This window comes from Thrips palmi, unplaced genomic scaffold (assembly GCF_012932325.1).
Source record: "Thrips palmi isolate BJ-2018 unplaced genomic scaffold, TpBJ-2018v1 HiC_scaffold_10, whole genome shotgun sequence".
Lineage (NCBI taxonomy): Eukaryota > Metazoa > Arthropoda > Insecta > Thysanoptera > Thripidae > Thrips > Thrips palmi.
The window spans coordinates 6,519,939-6,539,151 of record NW_023144621.1 but is presented as its reverse complement, the minus strand read 5'-3'; the positions used below and the strand labels follow the sequence as shown (position 1 = coordinate 6,539,151).

Genomic DNA, 19,213 nt, shown 5'->3' with positions numbered 1-19,213 from the left:
GCGCTGCCGCGCTGCCGCGCTGCCCTAGCGAGAATACCTCGGCACGTGAGCACGCTTCGACAGCCTGGCTGCACCGCCAGGACCAGCGCAACAAAATTCGGCGGCCATTTCCATTTCCGCATTTCCCCTGTCTCCCTCGCACTCTACGGGCGCCCCGTCGTGGCGCGAGAGAGACAGAGCGACGACATGACTCTTCGGGAATCGGTCCGCTCGGCCGTTGGCGCATTCCGAGCGAAACGCGGCGCGCTGCACCACGCCGTCGACCGCCGACGGGGAGGGGCGGCAGCGTGCGGCAGCGTTCGAAAGGTCGCCGGACTATTTCAGAGAGTCATGAAACTGCGCTGTACCGGCAGCGCCAGGCCTGCAGCAGCGCGGCGTGTCGGCGTGTCGGCGTGGCGAACACTGCTTTCAGCACGTCCGCGGGCCGACAAGCCGCGCCACGCCACCACGTGAGCGCGCACAGTGGGCCAGAAGACCGGTGGAGGCGGCCAGAATTCTAGACGCGTTTTGAGCTCTAGAGTCGCTAAGTGGGACTCGAACCCAACGTGTGACCCCACCAATGGATTCCTGATTCGGAGAGCAATCCATTGATAAGGTTACACGTTCGGGTCGAGTCCTGCTTAGCGACTCTGGAGTTTAAAACGCGTCTAGAATTCTGGCCGCCTCCACCGGTCTTCTGGCCCACTGCGGGCACACTGGCAAAGTTTCGGTTGTTACTGGATCACAATGACAACGCTAACTTTTCATACAAGAATGTCACCAAACCAGTTTATGGCATTGTCCCACCCAGGCCGCTCGCCGTGCCACGTGTAACTCGCGGCGCCCACGCCACGTGGCCCAGTGTACACGTGTACAAAGGGAGGTTAGAGCACCGCGCGCTGGCGCCAGCTCACTCACACCCACGCACACACTCTCACACACGTGCCCTGCCGGCGCAACAGGCGTCCAGGCGTCCCGGCGCCACCAACCTGCAGATGCGCTTCCTGCTGCTTCGCCTGCTTCGCTGCTCCCAGGGCGCGGCGAGGCGGGGCGGGGCGCGGTGGGGCGGGGCAGGGCGCGGCGGGGCGCGGGGGTGGCGGCGTGCGGCCCGGCTCCGCTCTGGGCTCCGCCAAGGGTGTCGCGACGTCTGACGGGGCGGTCGGGACGGTCCGACGCGCCGACTGCAGTGCCCCGGCGGAGCCTGGCGGAGCGCGCCTAGCGCCTACACCGACGCATTGCCTGGCGTCGCGGCGCGGCGGGGCGCGGGGCGGGGCGGGGCGGGGCGGGGCGGGGCGGGGCCTGCCGGCGACGCGGCGAACTCTACCGGTGCGCGAGGCAGGCCTGGGCAGGCCCGGCAGCACAGGCCGATTCTGCGCGGCGTGCCGTCGCTCTGTCTCTGTCGCACCCACAGGCCCCACTGGGACCGCGCCGTGAGCGCGAGAGAGACAGCCTGGGGCGCGGGGCGCGGCGGGCGGGGACTCCTCCAAAGGGGCCGTCGTTAAGGTGCCATTATTGCCAGCTGGCACACACGGTCACACCTATAACTCCCCCGCCCCCGGTCCACTTCCGCCGCTGTTTTGACAAGTAGGGTACAAATGCTCCTGGCGCGGCCGACGACCGAGCGTCGCCCCGCCTCGCCTGATCTACCGTAACAACCCGCTTACAAATCCCGCCCGGTTAATTTGCTCTCGCTTCGAGATCTCGAAGTGGGTCCTGAGGGAAACGAGCAGACGACGACGCACGCGGACTTGGTACCCGCACAGACCGACGATTCCGAGGAGTCGCTTCGCCGCTCTGTCTCTCCCGCACTCATGGGGCGTTCCGTGAGGCCCGTAGGGGTGCGAGAGAGACAGAGCGAACACAGTGCTTCGGAATCGCTCGGCAGGTCGTCGTTTGCTGCAAAACGCGGAGCCGCGGGTAACCGGCCGCGAGGAGAGCTCCGAAAATGATTCCACTGTTCTATTTAGAGCGAGAGAAACGACACGCGGAGTGAGAGCGAGAGAGAGACAGCGGGAGAGAGACGCCATTAGAGAGGTGCATGCGTGCGCCGTTTGTCGACTGCACCCCACCCAGTGCAGTGCCAGTGCAGTGCCAGTGCACCGCAGTGTGCGGGGGTGCGAGCAGCATTGTCTCGGGGAGCGTCGCCAAGACAGGGGGGCTAATGCCGAACGTGCTTCCGTCGCTCCGTCTCCCTCGCACTCACGTGGCGCGCCGTCACGTCGCGTCGGGGTGCGAGAGAGACGGCACGCGGAGGTCGCGCCCTTTCCTGGAATAGCACACGTCGCCTTTTGACTGCGAAATCATTCACGCCATGGCAGGGCATGGAAATAGAAACGACTGAGCGCCTGGTCTGCCGATCTACTTCCCTCCCCATGCCTGTCTTGCGACCTTTTTAGTCCGCATGCCTGCCTGTCTGCGCGTCCAGTCCAGCCCTTCCAGCCAGTGTGGCAGCCAGCCTAGCTGTAGCCCTTTCAGCCCGTCTCCCTGTCTAGCCCTTTCAGCCCGACTGCCTGTCTGTCTGTCTGTGCGTCCTGTCCATCCCCTCCAGCCTGTGTCAGCCAGCCTGTATGCCTGTCTAGCCCTTTCAGGCCGTCTGCCTGACTGTCTGCCTGGCTGTCTGTCTGTCTACCCGCCTGTCCGGGCGGCCGGCGGCCCAGACGACCGCCATCCCTCCCTCCCTCCCCCGGCGTCACGCTGGTCATTGCAGGCCACGCGGGCTATCCAGGCTATCCATCCATAAAGCCATCAAAGCGATATGAAAGGCTAAGCCGTCCACTCCGATGCCGCGGGTCGCGGAGGGGAGGGGGGAGGGGCAGCGCAGAGCCACGCAACTGGGCGGCAAACCGCGGGCCGCGGCCGGCAGCGGGGCCCAATCCGACCGTCTCTCTCGCACCCACGGCGGCCCGTCCCGGTGTGGGAGCGCGAGAGAGACGGAGCGACGAAAAAGAACGACTCTCGGAATCAGTCCACCGCAAAGCCGGCACAGTTATCGCCGACCCCGCGACGCTGCACGCCGTCGCATCCCCTTCCACCCCTTCCCCTTCCCCCTGCTCCCCCCTCCCCCTTCCCCCGCGTCGGCCACACACCAAACGAATCGTAAAAGCGGCCCGGCGAATCGGATGGCAACGCGATGAACCGAACGGCGTTACGTCGCGCCGCGAATGGACTCGACTGGATTTGCAGCCCCCCTCCCCTTGCCCCCTCCCCTTCCAGTGTACGGTACGGCACTGCGAGAGGGGCCATTTGTCGTCGGGGACCGGGGCGTAAACTTTGAGAAATAGGGTCAATGTGAAGCGCCGCCGAAGCGGGCCGGACACACACACACACACACACACACACACACACACACAAACGCGCGCTTACAAAAATATAAGATCGGAAAGAGGGAGAGAGAGAGAGGCAGCGAGATGCGTCCGCCGTGGGTAGCGCCTGCGAACGAGCGGGTAGGCAACCGGCCTGCAGCGCGCTCCAGTGCACGGCGGGCGTGTCTACCTCGTCCCGAAAGTCCCTGTTCCTGAGCCTTAATTGTGATATTTCCTCCGCGGTGCGAGCGATTGGCGGAGTTTCCAGTGGCGCAGCGGCCGGCCGCCTGCCGTAAACTCTCCAACGGCGGTATCGACTGTAGTCAGTCCATCGGGGACGGTCACGGCCCGTGAAATGGGGGCCGTCAGGCCGATGCCGAGGGGTCGCTCCGTCGCTCTGTCTCTCTCGCACGCAAGGGGCGGCCCGTGAGGGTGCGAGAGAGACAGAGCGACGAAAAGAAGACTCTTTCGGAACCGCTGGGCAGCGGAGTGAGGGGGCGGGGAGTGAGCCCCTTCCCCCTCCACCAAGTAGCATGTGACGTCGGCGGAATACAAGGAACACTGTAGAGACTTTGAGTACAAAAAGCAGACAAATCACGTTGGTTTTCTATCGCCTCGCGTTGAAGCCGCTCACTCTGTACCCCTCCCCCTCCAACAGCCGCCAGGTTGGTGGCCAAACAGTGGACGCGACGCGACGCGAATTAGCAGCCGTCTTTCACGTAGCAGACTGATTCCGAGCGTCGCTCACGTTGCTCTGTCTCTCTCTCGCTCATGGGCTGCCCGTAGGGGTGCGAGAGAGACGGGGCGACGACACCGCCTCTCGGAATCAGTCTGCAGATAGCCGCTCCCGAAAAACCGAGGCGGATACTGTATGAAAAATGGCGCGTGCAGGTGAAGCCGGAAGCAACTTCCGGTGAAGTGTTGTTCTCGTAATCCACCGAACGTGTCACCCACCAATGGATTCCTCGCTCGTTCTGAGAGCTCCATTGGTGGGGTCACACGTTCGGTTCGAATCCTGTTTAGCGACTCTGGAGCTCAAAACGCGTCCGCGATTTCGACCGCCTCCACCGGTCTTCTGGCCCACTGTGCGGCGGCGGGGCGCTGCTCTCCGCTCGTGCCATTGGTCAGCGAACAATCTGAGCCACGCACGGCCACGCCGCCCCGCCCGCCCCGCCCGTCAAGTCTTATAAATAGCCGATGGGTGTCGGGCGTGGCGGGGCGTGGCGGGGCGTGGCGGGGCTTGACGGGCGTGACGTGGCCGAACGCCATGCACTCTGCGATCGGGAAAGGGTTGCCGCAGCGACACGCCACTAGAAATCCCTTCCCCCGGGCTGCCCATCGGGCTGCCCATCGGGCTGCCGATCACACCTGTGTCAACGCCCCGCGCGGGCTGCAGCCTGTGGGGCGGAGGGGCCGTGCAGAAGCGATGACGTCATCGCTCCGCGGCTGAGCGGTGTACAGTGGGCCAGAAGACAGGTGCCGGGCCCAGAACTCAAGACGCGTTTTGAGCTCCAGAGTCGCTAAGTGACACTCGAACCGAACGTGTGACCCCACCAATGGATTCCTCGTTCGGAGAGCAGTCCATTGATGGGGTCACACGTTCGGTTCGAGTTCGCCATTTAGCGGCCCTGGAGCTCAAACCGCGTCTAGAGTTTCGGCCGCCTCCACCGGTCTTCTGGACCACTGAGCGGCCCTAAACCTCGGCGACAATATTCCAGCACTGACTCGCCCTGCATCGGCATTGGGTGAACGGCCCCATGTTCCTCGTCGGAGACAGTCCATTGATCTTCCCCAAAATCGGTTCGCGTTAATCATTAGGGCCCGGTGGATCTAAAGGCGCGTCTGAGTTGGGCGGCCTCCACCGGTCTTTACCACTGAGGGGCCCCTGAACTCGGCGACAATGCGCCAGAGTGACTCGCCCTGCTCTCTTTGGCACCTAAACGGCGCCCCTCTCCACACGGCCCCGCTCGAATTAATCTTCCCGCCAAAAACGCAGCGGGACTACCAGGAAAGAACCATTCGGGCGAGGGGTGCGAGGCTGTCTCGTGTGATCCCAAATTTACTCAGCGAGTTGCGATTCGGGCGGCTGCGCACTAAAGAGTGGTCGGTCTGTCTCTCTCGCACTCACGGCAGGTCCCGTGTGCCGACGTGGCTCTCTCCGCCGCCCACATGACGCGATGCGGGACCCCGCCGGTATGGCAAACAGCATTGGCGCGCTGGGGGTCTGCGCGGCATCCTCGGCAGCCGATTGTCCGCGAGTTAAGACAAGGGGCGGAAAACTTAACTCGGAAACGGGGCGAGTTGCGTCAGGAATCGAATTTTAGAGAGAAGTTCCCAGGCAGGGCTGACCGGTCGTGCCGGCTGCTTGCCAGGAACGCCGTCTGGCAGAGCATGGTCAGTTTCGCCGTCTCTCCTTCACCCATTTTATCCATATCCATTGACGCAGGGGATGCCTCTAAATATTCCGACATCCTATTCGTCGATGACGTAAGGGGCAGACTAGACTGGCTTCCATAATGCACGCCTGATTATGCTTCGGCCTCGGGGCTTTAAAAAAAGGATTCCTAAGAGCCTTCGGTCAATTATGAAATCGGTGACCCTATTACGCGAGGATTTTCCCAATTTCATTGACGTTTGTGCGCACTAATAGAATTTCGTCAAGAAGCTTAACAGATTTGTGATGACGGAATTGATAATTATGTTTCTAAAACAAACAAAAATGCATATACGCTTTATAAATACGTTATTAGACAAAAAATCAGTACGAGAGAGCACGATTTGATTCGGCTGAAACGATATCGATATTTGTTAACCCTCAATCTCTACAGATCCGACGTTGAAAACTTATCTGCGGATAGTCAACCATGCGTCCCTCTGTCTCTCTTGCAGCCCCCTGGGCCCCCCACGGGTGCGACAGAGACAGAGCGACGAAGTGAATCAGTCTGGCGCCGACATCAAAGCCACGTGATTTCGTTTTCCTACCTTTTACTTGAATTTTCTGGCGTGACTTGGGACAACCTCGGCCTCGCAGTGTCCCAAACGCGCCGAGTGCGCGTGGCCCGCGTCTGTGTTAGTGAGTCCGCGTGAGTGTGTTTCTCGACTCTTTGACCGACGTACCGTGTTTGAATAGCAGTCTCCCAGCGCAAACGGAAAAAAAACGCGGCGTTCCAAGAACGAACAACATTTATGTTTGCAGCTGCATCGAGCCGGGTTGCTGTGTCGTGGAAACGCCGGGAAAGTTACTCTGGCCCGACTATTTCGGACTTGATTTTGGCGGTGTGCTTCCTCCAAGTTTCCTGGAGGGGTCGTCCTAATGTCACCTGCATGAATAAGTTGTTGCAGCCCCGAGCTGCCTCGACCTGGCAGACACGCGCGAGCCCCCATTCCGGGCCCCATTTGCATTTAATAGCGCCGCTCAGGGGCATTATTGACTCCCTAAATTAGTCAAAATCGGAGCATCCAAATCATAAGTCCAACAGCGATCACTCGGAAACTTGCAACTAGTTTGACGAGGTCTCTTAAAATTCTGTGGCGTATCTGAACCCACAGTTCACGCATAAGACGACGAAAAATGTATTTAAAAACAAAGTTGTTGTTGTAAAATACCAAGAAAAACCTTATGAATACGAAGAAAACCTACGTCCACCTCTTCGATTCCGAAACTACCGTGACCCACTTAGGGTTTCGCTCCGACAAGGTTCTGCTCAAAGTAGCACAGCGTCCTGGAGCGGAAAGCCCCCAGGAAGCGACCCGGCCAGCCAGCGGGAAGACAGAGGTGGAGACTGAGAGAGAGGAAGTGAGACGGCTGTTCCCAAGTGACGGATTTTGGGACGCGCATTTCAACCCATGCTCCTCACGTGACCCGACTGACTTGGCCTGCCCCTGCATTCGAGAGAGGCCTGCATACGTAAAAGGAGTCAAGAGCTCGGTCAAGAGCCATCCACGTGGCGACAGCTGTCCTTGTCGCTCCCTCGCGGACCGTCCACTCGAGAGCGAGAGGGACGGCGCGCGGTGTAGCTCCCTCATTTCAAAGGGAAGCGGAAGGGGCATCGCCCCGCGCAGAATTAGTAATAAGAAAGGAACACGACACGTGACGCGAAACGGCGGTCGATGTATCGAAGATCGATATCGGACGACATGCATCGCGGGGCGCACAGTCGCAGAAAATAAGCACCAAGATTGATAAAAAGAAGTTTGTTTGAAGAACGAAGAGTTTGCTGAAGCTTAGAGTTTAACAGCTCCAGTTAACAGTTAAAACGTCCATAGACGTGCTTCGCTGCAGGAGCGAATTTAAATATTTTTGACCAGTCAGCAATGATGCTGCTCGGCCGGTGCTCCAAAATTAAGTAAGGCCAAGGGGTTCCCGAGGCGCGGTACAAAAAGTTAGACCCGAGTACCGGCACATTGAGGGAATCTCAGCAAAGTCAGCAACACGTTTCATCGGTTTGTTGACATTTTGACGCGAGATTTGCGTTTTTTTTTGTTAACCGCCTGCAAAAGTAGACTAAACCCCGGCCCTGCGCTGAGGTGACTGTACGCCACTGTGAAACACAACCCCCCCGGCGCGGCTAGAGGGTTCGCGTTGGCGATGCGGCTGCCGGGGCGGCCCGGCCGGGGCGGCCGAGGCAGACCACCCGGCGAGTCCCACCCCTCCCCCTCCCCCTCCCCCCGGCGGCCAGCTGACGGCGGCGTAGTGCGCGGCGCTGCCAACAGGTGGCGCCACGGTGTGTGTTGCGCCGCGCCGCCGCGCCGCCTCGCCAAGCCCAGGGCGCCCAGGGCCCAGGAAGCCAAGTCCTGGCGGTCCGCGACATCGCCGCGCGTGTCCGAGACACCGCGCAGCATCGCGTCCTGGACCGCAAGCCGTGGCGTGGGAGGCTTCCCCGAGGAATCTCCCGCGAAAATTCGAACCCTCTGCGGGCCTTGACGGCGACCTGGGACGCGCTCTCTTTCCTCTCATTTCCCTTCCGGGCTCCTCTCTCTCCCCCCCCCTCTCTATCTCGCTCTCTACTATCTATCTGTCTGTCTGTCTGTCTGTGTCTGTCTGTCTGTCTCTCTCTCTCTCTCTCCTGTCAGCTTGTCTCTTCCTCTTCTGGCTGGCCTCTCTGGGTTGCACTCTCTCTTAAAGGGATGGCTTCTCCGGGTTGCCCCCCCCCTCTCTCTCTCTCTCGTTTTTCAGGCTGGCCTCTCCTTCTGAGAAAACAGTGCTAATTACCCGGGTAAACAGATTGGCCGGCGTTACTTTGTGCAGCATCAAAGGACCGCGGCCGGGGGCGGCCGGGCGAATGCACCCCGTCGCCAAAACCGATGCAGACGGCGAGGATAACAACAATGACGATGAAAAGAAGAGTTTTGAGAGAGAGGGGGGGGGGGTCGGCATGGCGCCTTGGCGGCTTGCTCGGTTGGCGGGCGACCTGACAAGGCTAAGGCTGCGCGAGGCAGAGGCTGCGAGGCAGTGCGGCTGCGGTGAGGCACTCGGAGTGGCTGTTTACTTCTCGTTATGGAAAGGCAACACGCCGGGCCCCCTGCAGCCCCCCCGGGCCACCGCCACCACCGCCGCCGCTTCCGACACACACACACACATTTTATCACATTCTGCTCCACATTCCGCCCCTCGCACAATAGCTAATGACAGCCCGGGGGGATGCACGTGCCTTGCACGTGCGTGTGTGGAGCAGAACAAGCAGAAAACGCTCGCCGGGCCGCCGCCGCCGCCGGTAGTCGAACCCCGGCACTGGCGTCGCGGTTCGTGTTTTCGCACAACGCGTAAACAACATCGGTCGGCTCGACTACACGCGGCGTTTGTTGATTTTCAGGCTCAACTTTGTTCCGCTGGAGAACCTGCCGATTCGCAGGAAAGTTGTCGAGGTGCCCCACTTCCAGCAGGCCCTCCTCATCAGTCACCTTTTGCCGGCCCTGGCTCTCCAGTTCACTTGGAAACACATATTAGGCAGCTGTTTCATATGTTTTCGATGGTACAGACGACTATTTTTAAATTTTTTGAGCAGACTGACTAACTAATCTGGTCGTGTCGAGATGGTGTGGTTTCAAGCTGAGAGCGGGCTAGAGCAGGGCCAACAAAATGCGTGTGTGTGTGTCCTTGCTCCATGCGCATCCTCCGTTCCCTAACGACTATTGTTGTCCTTGTGCTGCCTCTCCTCCGCGAAGTGCGATGCGCGCGCCCTCGACCGGAAGGTGTCGCAAAACAACACGGAGGGTCCTGGGCCCTGCCTGTAGCCCCGCCCTGCCCTGCACACCGCAAGAAGGGCGGGTCTGGAAATGAATATAAGCTCGCGTGCCGCCCGGCCGCCGCGGCCAGCGTGGCTCTGTCTCTCTCGCACCCGAGCGGGACGCCCCGTGAGTGCGAGAGAGAGAGAGCCCGCCGCGAAATGCGAGCAAAACCTCGGCGAGAGATTCCGCGACGCGTCGTTTCCGCCCAACTTGAGCAAAACGTTCGGCTAATTGCCCCTCCCTGATAGGGCAGAAGAAAAAGCAACAACAACAAAAAGCGGGGAGGCGCGCGGGAGGGAAGCAGGAACACTGTTAAAAACAAATTGGGAACTTCCGCAAAGTGCGTGGCTCTGTCGGCTTTTTTCCGTTTTTTTAAAAGTTTTTTTGTACTTACCTGTTGAAAACTCATGAAAATTAGGCAATTTCGTCCCCATCAAGTTTTTTGAGATTTTATGAAAATTTTTGTGACAGTACGAGGAAGTGTGTTTGCATGTGACTCGCTATCTCAATAAATTAATGAGATGAGTCGTTGAAGGGAGACCGCGGGGCAAGGCCACCGCACTGCCGTGGCATTGCAGGCGGACGGACAAGCCTGGCAACCAATCGTAATCACCACCTTGGGGGTCTCGCGCCCCGCAGCGCCCCGCAGCGCCCCGGGTGGGAAGATAAACAACTAAACAACGCGACTCGAGTGAAAATAAACAACCCTGCCGGTGTTTGTCTGAGGTTAATCCGGCCGCACCGGATGAAGATGGCAGGATAACCGTCGTGAATAAATATTCATGTTCGTTGGCGCTGACGGAGGGTCTGGAAAGGGGGGGGGAGGGGGCAACCCTTTCTGGCGAGGACGAACACATACGCCACGGGAGCAGACAGAGAAACACTTCCGCTAACAGAGGGATGCAATTTAAAGCTTTGAAATATCTTGGGCAACCCCCTTTCCCTTCCGAAAAAACAACACTAAAAGGAAGGCTGATCTTTTGCTTTGATTCGACCACGAGGATTAACAGCGGTTATCAACCTGAGGGTAAGGGGTCGCGGAAAAATACTTGGGAGTCGCGGTGACATTTAGAAGCAATTTAAGGGTCACGAGACGAAGAAGGTAAAAGAACCCGCTCTTCGGCGCAAACCATTTTTGGTCTCCTAATGTCAATGTGCACCCGCCACCTCCAATTTAAAAAAAAAAACGAACTGAAGCCTGCAATAAAACGACGCCGATTCAAAGGAACACATTCGGTCCGAGTCCGGTGTCCTCCCAGTGCCGTGCCAAGGACCATCAGTGGCGTAACAAGGCCCCGGGAAAAAGGGGAGGAAAGAAGGCCGAAGCTCGGGGACTTTTTGTCGCGTTCCGTGATGCTGGTTGAGGTTTTGAGGTTGAGGGTGCCCCCCTTCCCCCTCCCCTTCCCTGTCTACGACTCTGGCCGGCGTGCACCTGGAGCACGTGGCGATGATGAAGCCGAAATGAGGCCATTCCTTTTATTTGTCTCTCGCAACAACCAGCAATAAGTATCACTCCCGTATGTCTAGCTCGCTCCGCTGGCCTCGCCTCGCCCCGCCCGGGCTCCTTGATGATCAAAAGCAGCCCCACACTCGTATCTCCGTCTCTCTCGCTCTCGCGAACCGCGCCGCATTGGCGCGAGAGAGACCGGACAGGTCTGTTCGGTACTCTCCAAGAAAACGCTGCAATTTTCCGATTTTCCAGGGCGAGTATCAGGCTGTGCAATTAGAATCCTGTGACCCGTGGCCGGCCTGGGCGAATATTTCTCTGCACTTACCAACGACAACAGCGAGCCAAGGTAATTGGTCCTCCCCTGTAGGAACGCCGGCTGTCTTTCTCACACCCACAGAGAGAGGGGGGGGGATCGTGGTCCTACCCACCTGGCGGCAGGCGCTGGAGTCTCGACACCGGAGGACTGCGCTGGAACCTGGAGCCTGCAGACCTATTCCGAGAGTCGTGTTCGTCGCTCTGTCTCTCTTGCACCCACAGGGGGCGCCCATGAGCGCAAGAGAGACAGAGCAACAAAAACGTCTCTCAGTCTACCGGAGCCAGTGCGGGGCGAGCCAAAGCCAAATTAGGGCAAACGGTCGTTCGCTTTGCCCGCTTCCATGGAGTCTCTTAATGAGGCAAATCCGACACGCCCACTCTGCGCACGTGTTACGTCACACGGAGAGAGAGAGAAGAGAGGAGAGAGAGAGAGAGAGAGAGAGAGAGAGAAGAGAGAGAGAGAGAGAGAGAGAGAGAGGGAAAGAGAACGGAGCACCTAGCTCCAGCTGTCAATTCGGGCGGGTGGGAGCGCCTGCGAGGTAGGCAGTCCCGTGGCCACTCCTGTCCCCGCGAGGCCTACCCGCCACGGCGTCTGCCTCACGAGGCAAAGCAGGCCTCGTAGAACTTCTTTCGGCTCTGGCCGAGGCCGAAAACAAAAAGAGGTGGGGTGAGCGTGGTTGTAAAGTTGTCAACACGGACGGAAATATCGAAGTAAGCAGCAAATTTTTTGGTCCGTGTAAAAAGCGGCTCTGCCTGTAATCTGAGAAGAAGCGACCCTGGGACTGAGGGACAGCGGCTGCGCTCTCGTGTAGATAGACCGTGGGTCGAGCCGCGTCGTGGCCGCGCGGCCGCGTCCCGATGCGGCTGGAGCGGGCTGGAGCGCGGCTGGAGGACCACTGGAGGGCCTTGGAGGGCTCCATAATGCGGCCTGTCCACGGCACGGACCGGGCGAGTGGACTCCAGACCGGCCCCGCCAAATTACTACAAGAATTCCTTGAGCCGTGCCGTGGCGTGCCGCGCCGTGCCGCGCCGTGGCGTCCGAGTCCGTTCCAGTGAATGGGGTGGGGTGACATTCTGCGCGATGGTCTATTACCCCCCCTTCCCCTTCACGGCACTACCGCGCGCAAAGAGCCGAGGCTGGGGTCGGGACTCCTTAATTTCTTCTCCTTTTTGTCGTTCTGGACCTCCGCCCCGCCCCGCCCCGCCACGACCCATCCGCTCTCGCCTTCACTTTGTGCTGTACAACGCTCGCCATTGCTGGAGTCCCTCTGCGGGACGCTTGCGGACCGTCGTCTCGCTGTCTCTCTCGCACCGCTGCGGGCCGCCCCGTGCGGGCGAGGGAGACGGAGCGCGGAGCCCGCTAGGCCCGCTGAAGCGTGGACAGGCCCCTTTGGCCCGCCGTTGGCCGGCCGCCGCATTTTTGTGGAGGCTCCACAAAAGAGTCGGGGCGTTCCGCCGGCCGGCTAAGGTGCCCCATCTCCCCGGACTGGCCGGCCGGCTGTCTCTCTCGCACCACCGCGGGCCGCCCCACGAGTGCGACAGAGACTGAGCGACGCCTGGTCTCGCACCTGAAGGGCCGAATGCCCGAAGGGACGGGAACGTCTTCCGGGCCTCACGGTCGGTGCAGCCACAGTCTGAGAGGAGCTCCCATGCACACGTCAAAAAAACAAAACAGGAAACATGAGAAACTTAACGAGTGCTCTTGGCCGGGGGAAAGGCTTACCGCGGCTTAGCGCCCTGCAACAATACGGGCGCCGTCGCTGCCCGCTGGGCCAGCCTCTCGCATATCTCAATTATCCCGTGTCAACCTCGTGTTCGAAGAAGCGCCTCGCGTGGCAACCTGTCCGCACGCCATCCCCCCCCCCCCCCCCCCTCTTGCGTTGGCGTGCCGCTGCCGGCCCCTCTTATGAAATACGGCACTACTGCAAGTTTCGCCGGAAACTTGTACCGGCAAAGTTGTCGGCTTTCGCCTACCCCCCTCACCCCGGTCGCGCCGCGCCCTCCTCCCCCCCCAATCTCGCCGGCGGCCGCCCCATGCCCCTGTGGCTCCACACGTATTTCGCGGACAGCCACTGAACCGAATGGGGCTTGCTTCGCTTGCTCCGCATCTGCTGGGCACGCGCTCCCCGTCTCCACGGGCCGAGCGCCCTCGGTGTCCCCTCTCCTCGCCGGAGAGACGAGGAGAGCGACAGCGAGAGAGGCGAGTAGAGGAGAGAGAGAGAGACCCGAGAGAGACGAGAAGAGGAGAAAGAGACTCGTCGCCCGTTCAGAGCGGCGTTTTCTGCTTACCTTCTCCACTATCCGATCGGGGACGATGTCCCAACCACCCCTTCCCTCCACCCTTCCCCCTCTCCCCTCCCCTTCGCCGGCGGTCGCGGGGAGGCAAGAAGGAGAACGCTCATCTGGGCGCGGCGGGCGCGGCCCATGAGGGACCGAATAAACACGAGTTAACACGCGGCTTAAGATTTCTCCACGGAGGCCGCAGCTCTTGATAATGGCTTTCCGGGGCAGGGCCGAGGGGGCCGAGGGGGCGCGCCGCCTAACAATATTGAGCAGGCCGCAAATGACCCCCAACAGGTGAAATTTTCTTGCTTTTGCTTTAGCACGGTGTCATCTGCTAAAAACAAAACAGGAAACATGAGAAACTTAACGAGTGCTTGGCCCGGAAAAGGCTTGCCGCGGCTTAGCGCCCTGCAACAATACGGGCGCCGCCGCTGCCCGCTGGGCCAGCGTCTCGCATATCTCAATTATCCCGTGTCAACCTCGTGTTCGAAGAAGGCGCCTCGCGTGGCAACCTGTCCGCACGCCATTCCCCCCCCCCCCCCCTCTTTGCGTTGGCGTGCCGCTGCCGGCCCCTCTTATGAAATACGGCACTACTGCAAGTTTCGCCGGAAACTTGTACCGGCAAAGTTGTCGGCTTTCGCCTACCCGCCCCTCACCCCGGTCGCGCCGCGCCCTCCTCCCCCCCCCAACCCCCTCTCGCCCGGCAGGCCGCCCCATGCCCCTGTGGCTCCACACGTATTTCGCGGACAGCCACTGAACCGAATGGGGCTTGCTTCGCTTGCTCCGCATCTGTGGGCACGCGTCTCCCCGTCTCCACGGGCCGAGCGCCCTCCGGTGTCCCTCTCCCTCCTTCCGCCGGAGAGAGAGGGAGGGAGAGAGAGAGAGAGAGAGAGAGAGAGAGAGAGAGAGAGAGAGAGAGAGAGAGAGAGAGAGAGAGAGAGAGAGAGAAAGAGACTCGTCCCCCGCTTCAGACGCGGCGTTTCTCTGCTTACCTTCTCCACTATCCGATCGGGGACGATGTCCCAACCCCCTCCCCTCCACCCCTTCCCTCCCCTCCCCTTCGCCGGCGGTCGCGGGGGAGGCAAGAAGGAGAACGCTCATCTGGGCGCGGCGGGCGCGGCCCATGAGGGACCGAATAAACACGAGTTAACACGCGGCTTAAGATTTCTCCACGGAGGCCGCAGCTCTTGATAATGGCTTTCCGGTGGCGGGGCCGAGGGGGCCGAGGGGGCGGCTCCGCGGCGCCGCGGCGGCAGCGCTAACCTAATAATTGCAGCAGGCCGCGAAATGCCCCGAACGAGGTGAAAGTTTTCTATCGCTGTTTGCAGCGCGCCTTGCCAACTTTCCGCCGAGAAATTCCCTCGGCGCGGCGTGGCGCCATGTTGGCCGGCCTGCGGGCGCCGCGCCGCCAACAGGAAATCACTTGGTACTTAGGAAAGCCTTTCGGGCGCGAGTCGGCGCTGCTGTCGCGTCCTGGCGGTGATGTTGGTAACGCACAGTGGGCCAGAAGACCGGTGGCGGCGGCCAAAACGCTAGACGCGTTTTGAGCTCCAGAGTCGCTAAATGCGACTCGAACCGAACGTGTGACCCCACCAATGTATTCCTCGTTCTGAGAGCAATCCATTGGCGTGGTCACACGCTCGGTTCGAGTCCAGCTCAGCGACTCTAGTGCTCAAGACGCGTCTAGAGTTTCGGCCGCGGCCACCGGTCTTCTGGCCCACTGTGTCGTGGCGATGGTGTCGTCGTCCAGGACAGTTGGCGCCACTTCTCCGCTATTGGCAGTGCAGTCGCTTAGACGTCCGTCCGCCCCTCCAGGCTCCAGGGGGCTCCAGGGAGGATATGATGTGATGTGGGTAGCGCGCCAGCTTTGTCAGCAAAATGTGAAAATGTCGGAGCAGGCAAAGAAGGACGCGGGGGTGTGTGGGGCGCGGCGCGGTCGGTGGGGGTGGGGGGGGGGGGGGAGACTTCCGTCAGCAACCGCTTTCTCGGAACTGTCAGCCGGGCTGGATGCCGGTGGGGCGGGCGGGGCGGCGGGGCTGCCCGTCGGGGTGTCAGTTTGCGCGCAGCCGGACAGCGGCGGCCCTTGTCCGACACACGAGTGGCAGAGGCCGGCGGATGTAAATCGAAAAGAAATATTCGTCCCGGCCGGCCGACGGCATCGGGGCGGCGCGGCCGGCAACGGCAAGGCAATGTAAGCCCTAAACAGCCCAAGTTCCAAGGCTATCCCGAACAGCGTGCGGTTGCTGCCCGAGGGTGGCTAACCTGCAGGGCCGCGGCAGTCTGGAGGCAGCCTCAAAGGGCCAGGGGCCGGCCTAGGGCCCCGAAGGGCAGGGCTCGGCCGGCAGGGCTCGGCCGGCACGGCTAGGACCACATCTATTTCTGACTTTACGACGCGTCCTGCAGGGCCGGCCCTTCCAGCGGGCTGGTTCCGGACAGGGTCTGTCTACCTCGCACCCACACGGGGCGCCCCGTGAGCGCGAGAGAGGGAGAGAGACCTTCAAGTCGGAATCAGCCCTTGGCCGGCCGGGGTTGGCCCTTTACTGCCGGCCAAGCGGCCAAGCGGCCCGGCAAAAACGGGGCGGCGCGCACGCGGTGCACATCGAGGCGGTGATACCCCGCAGTGACACGCCGGCGCTACCCCGCGCGCCGCCCCGCGCACGCCCCGGCGATACCCCGCGCCGCCACACGGTGCGCCAGAAGACGGGTCTAACTCAACCCGGGGAGTAGGTTATCCCGCCAACACCGGCGCAGGCGGCCGAAACTCTAGATGCGTTTTGAGCTCCAGAGTCGCTAAATGGGACTCGAACCGAACGTGTGACCCCACCAACGAATTCCTCGTCCGCAGACCAATTCATTGGTGGGGTCACACGCTCGGTTCGAGTCCTGTCTGGAGACTCTCGAGTCCAAAACGTGTCCGGGATTTCGACCGCCTCCGCCGGTCTTCTGGCCCACTGTGCGCCGCTGCACAGTATTGGCAGGCACCGCTGCAAGCACGCGCCCTGCGCTGATCTGGGCAGATCCGCCCACCGCTGCTGCACAATGTTTTCCTTTCCCAAACAAAGGAATAGAAAACTAACAGAATAAGGAAGAGGAGAAACCGGGAGGAAAATCGAACGCGACGCGCGCGGCGCCACTTCCGTACACAAAGGCGGCGCCCCCGCCCCCCACCTTTATCAAATGCTTATTTTTGCAGTCGTCTCGTTCCGATTCCTTGGCGCAGTTAAGCCCGGGGCGCAGATACGGAATGTTTCATCGCGGCCGGATCCCCGTGTCGTTTCGCATTTGTTGCGCTCACTGCGAAAATAGGAGGGGAAAAGAGGAAAAGAGGGAAATAAAGGGAAAAGGAGAGTGCCACGCAGACATGCTTCTCCTGACTCCTGGTGGCGGGAACCAAACTCGCACCCCGCATGCACTGCACAGTGGGCCAGAAGACCGGCGGAGGTGGTCAAAATCCCGAACGCGTTTTGAGCTCCACAGTCGCTAAATAGGACTAGAACCAAACGTGTGACCCCACCAAAGAATTCCTCGTTCGGAGAGCAATCCACTGGCGGGGAACACGTTCGGTTCGAGTCCTGTTTAACGACTCACGAGCACAGTCAAATGTATCTTCAACATGTTTCGATTGCAACCAGTTTGATACTTTCATACACATCGACCTCCTCTTGCATGGTTGGACCGACAGGCCCAATTCAATCGATGCAGGCCGCTTAACGACACGGCCCTGGGTTCAAATACTAGTCCCCTCCCCCGCAATTTTATTTTACTGGTGGCGTGCCGCGGTATTTGCAAATCCGAAAAGGCCGGCGAACACAGACATTACCGTGCACGCCACGGCCACGCCCACTTTTCCACTTTAAGGGCTTCCCCGCCGACGCTTGGCAGGCCCAGGCAGGCCTCGCGACCAGAGAGTCCTTTCGCCGCTCGGTCTCTCTCGCACCCCTTCGGGACGCCCGGCGAGTGCGAGAGAGAGAGAGAGGCGACTCTTCGGGAGCGACCTCGAAGGTCTCGAAGACCATCGCCGCAAATTGGGCCTCAAACCGCGGAGCCGTAAACGTTAACCAGTCAGACTTATCAATCACTTTGTAGCGCCGGCCGCACGGCAACGCGCCGTCTCTCTCGCACTCGCGGGGCGGCCAGTGGCTGCGAGAGAGACAGACTGACGAAGGCAACATAGGGAAGTCCGTCGGGCCGCCTACCCGACCCTTCCAACGAATTGCCCTTCGAAAAAAAAGGAACGAGTACACTGGTATTGTCATTCTTCGATACGACTTCTAACCGTGCCTCCCTCGCAGGGTGGGCCAGAAGACCGGCGGAGGCGGCCAAAACTCCAAACGCGTTTTGAGCTCCAGTGTCGCCGAAAAGGACTCGAACCGAACGTGTGACCCTACCAGTGGATTCCTCGTTCGGAGAGCAATCCAGTGGTGGGGCCACGGGTCACACGTTCGGTTCGAGTCCGATTCAGCGACTCTGGAGCCCAAAAAACGCGTCAGGGATTTTGACCGCCACCACAGGTCTTCTGGCCCACTGTGCGGCCCGGCTTCGAACACCCGCTCCGGCCGGCCCGTTTTCCGGAACGCATCAACGGCGTGTTAATTTGGGAGCATTCTCGCCTCTATCGGGCCGCAACATCGGCGGCAGCGCGGCAACACAACGCGGACGGTAACGAGGTGTGGAAGAGGAGGGGAGGGGAGGGAGGGGGAAGGGGTGGGGGAGGGGAGGGAATGACCGTTAGCCGGTCAGCCTCTCATTGGGGTGCCCCTCACGCACCCAAGTATATCGCCACGGCCGCCGCTCAGCACATTGTGGCCCGGGCCGCCCTCCACGCCGGCGAAGGCTCGCCGCTGCCTCGTCGCCCCGTCTCTCTCGCACTCGAGGGGCGGCCCGAAAGGGAGCGAGAGAGACAGACAGAGCGACGGCACGAACCCTTCGGAATATCAGCGGCGGCTGTTACGACATGCAGGAGGTGGGAAAATGCACGGCCGGCCCGGGCAGTGATACGGAAGGTGAGAGGAGGGGGAGGGGAAGGGAGGGGAGGCGGAGCAGACGCCGCGAGCCGCACAGGTGTTGTCCGGGAACAGAAGGGCGCCAGGTCATACAGCAGAAGTGTCTGTGTGTGGGTGAGGGCGCGCCCGCTCGACTCGGCCCGCGCGCACGTGTGTGTGTGTGTGTGTGTGTGTGTGAAAGAGTGAGAGAGTGTGGGTGGGGGTTAAAGGGCGTCGCTAGTATCGCCTCACTGCCACACTGCTGAACCGAGCTAACTTCTGCGCCCTTTGCCGCTTAAAATATAAATGGAAGAGAGAAAAAGAAGGACCACCCCCACAGGCCCTTCAAAGTCAAAACACGGTGTATCGTCCAGTTTTTTGGCAGATTCCGCAGAAGGGAGTTGTGAAGGGCGGTGAAGAATAAGAGAGGGAAAGTGAAAGTGCAGGAGAGGGGGAGAGAGAAGGATAGAGGGCAGGCTGAGGCAAAACTGCTTGACGCATCGATACATTCTCTCTCGCGAACCCACGCGAATCACCCTGTGGCGAGCCTGTGCTCTGTCTCTCTCGCACACCCGACGGCACGCCCGGGCGCGCCCCGAGTGCGAGAGAGACAGAGAGAGACAGGGCGCACGTCACGTGCTCCAGGAGGGGCGGCCGGCTCAGCCAATCATCGT

At 60.7% G+C, this 19,213-nt stretch overlaps 1 protein-coding gene across 11 annotated transcripts in view; it reads right to left on the bottom strand.

Moving 5' to 3' along the window:
- The window catches only part of LOC117652954 (CUGBP Elav-like family member 1), a 199,003-nt gene that overhangs the window by 43,960 nt on the left and 135,830 nt on the right, over positions 1–19,213 (bottom strand). The window lies entirely within an intron of this gene.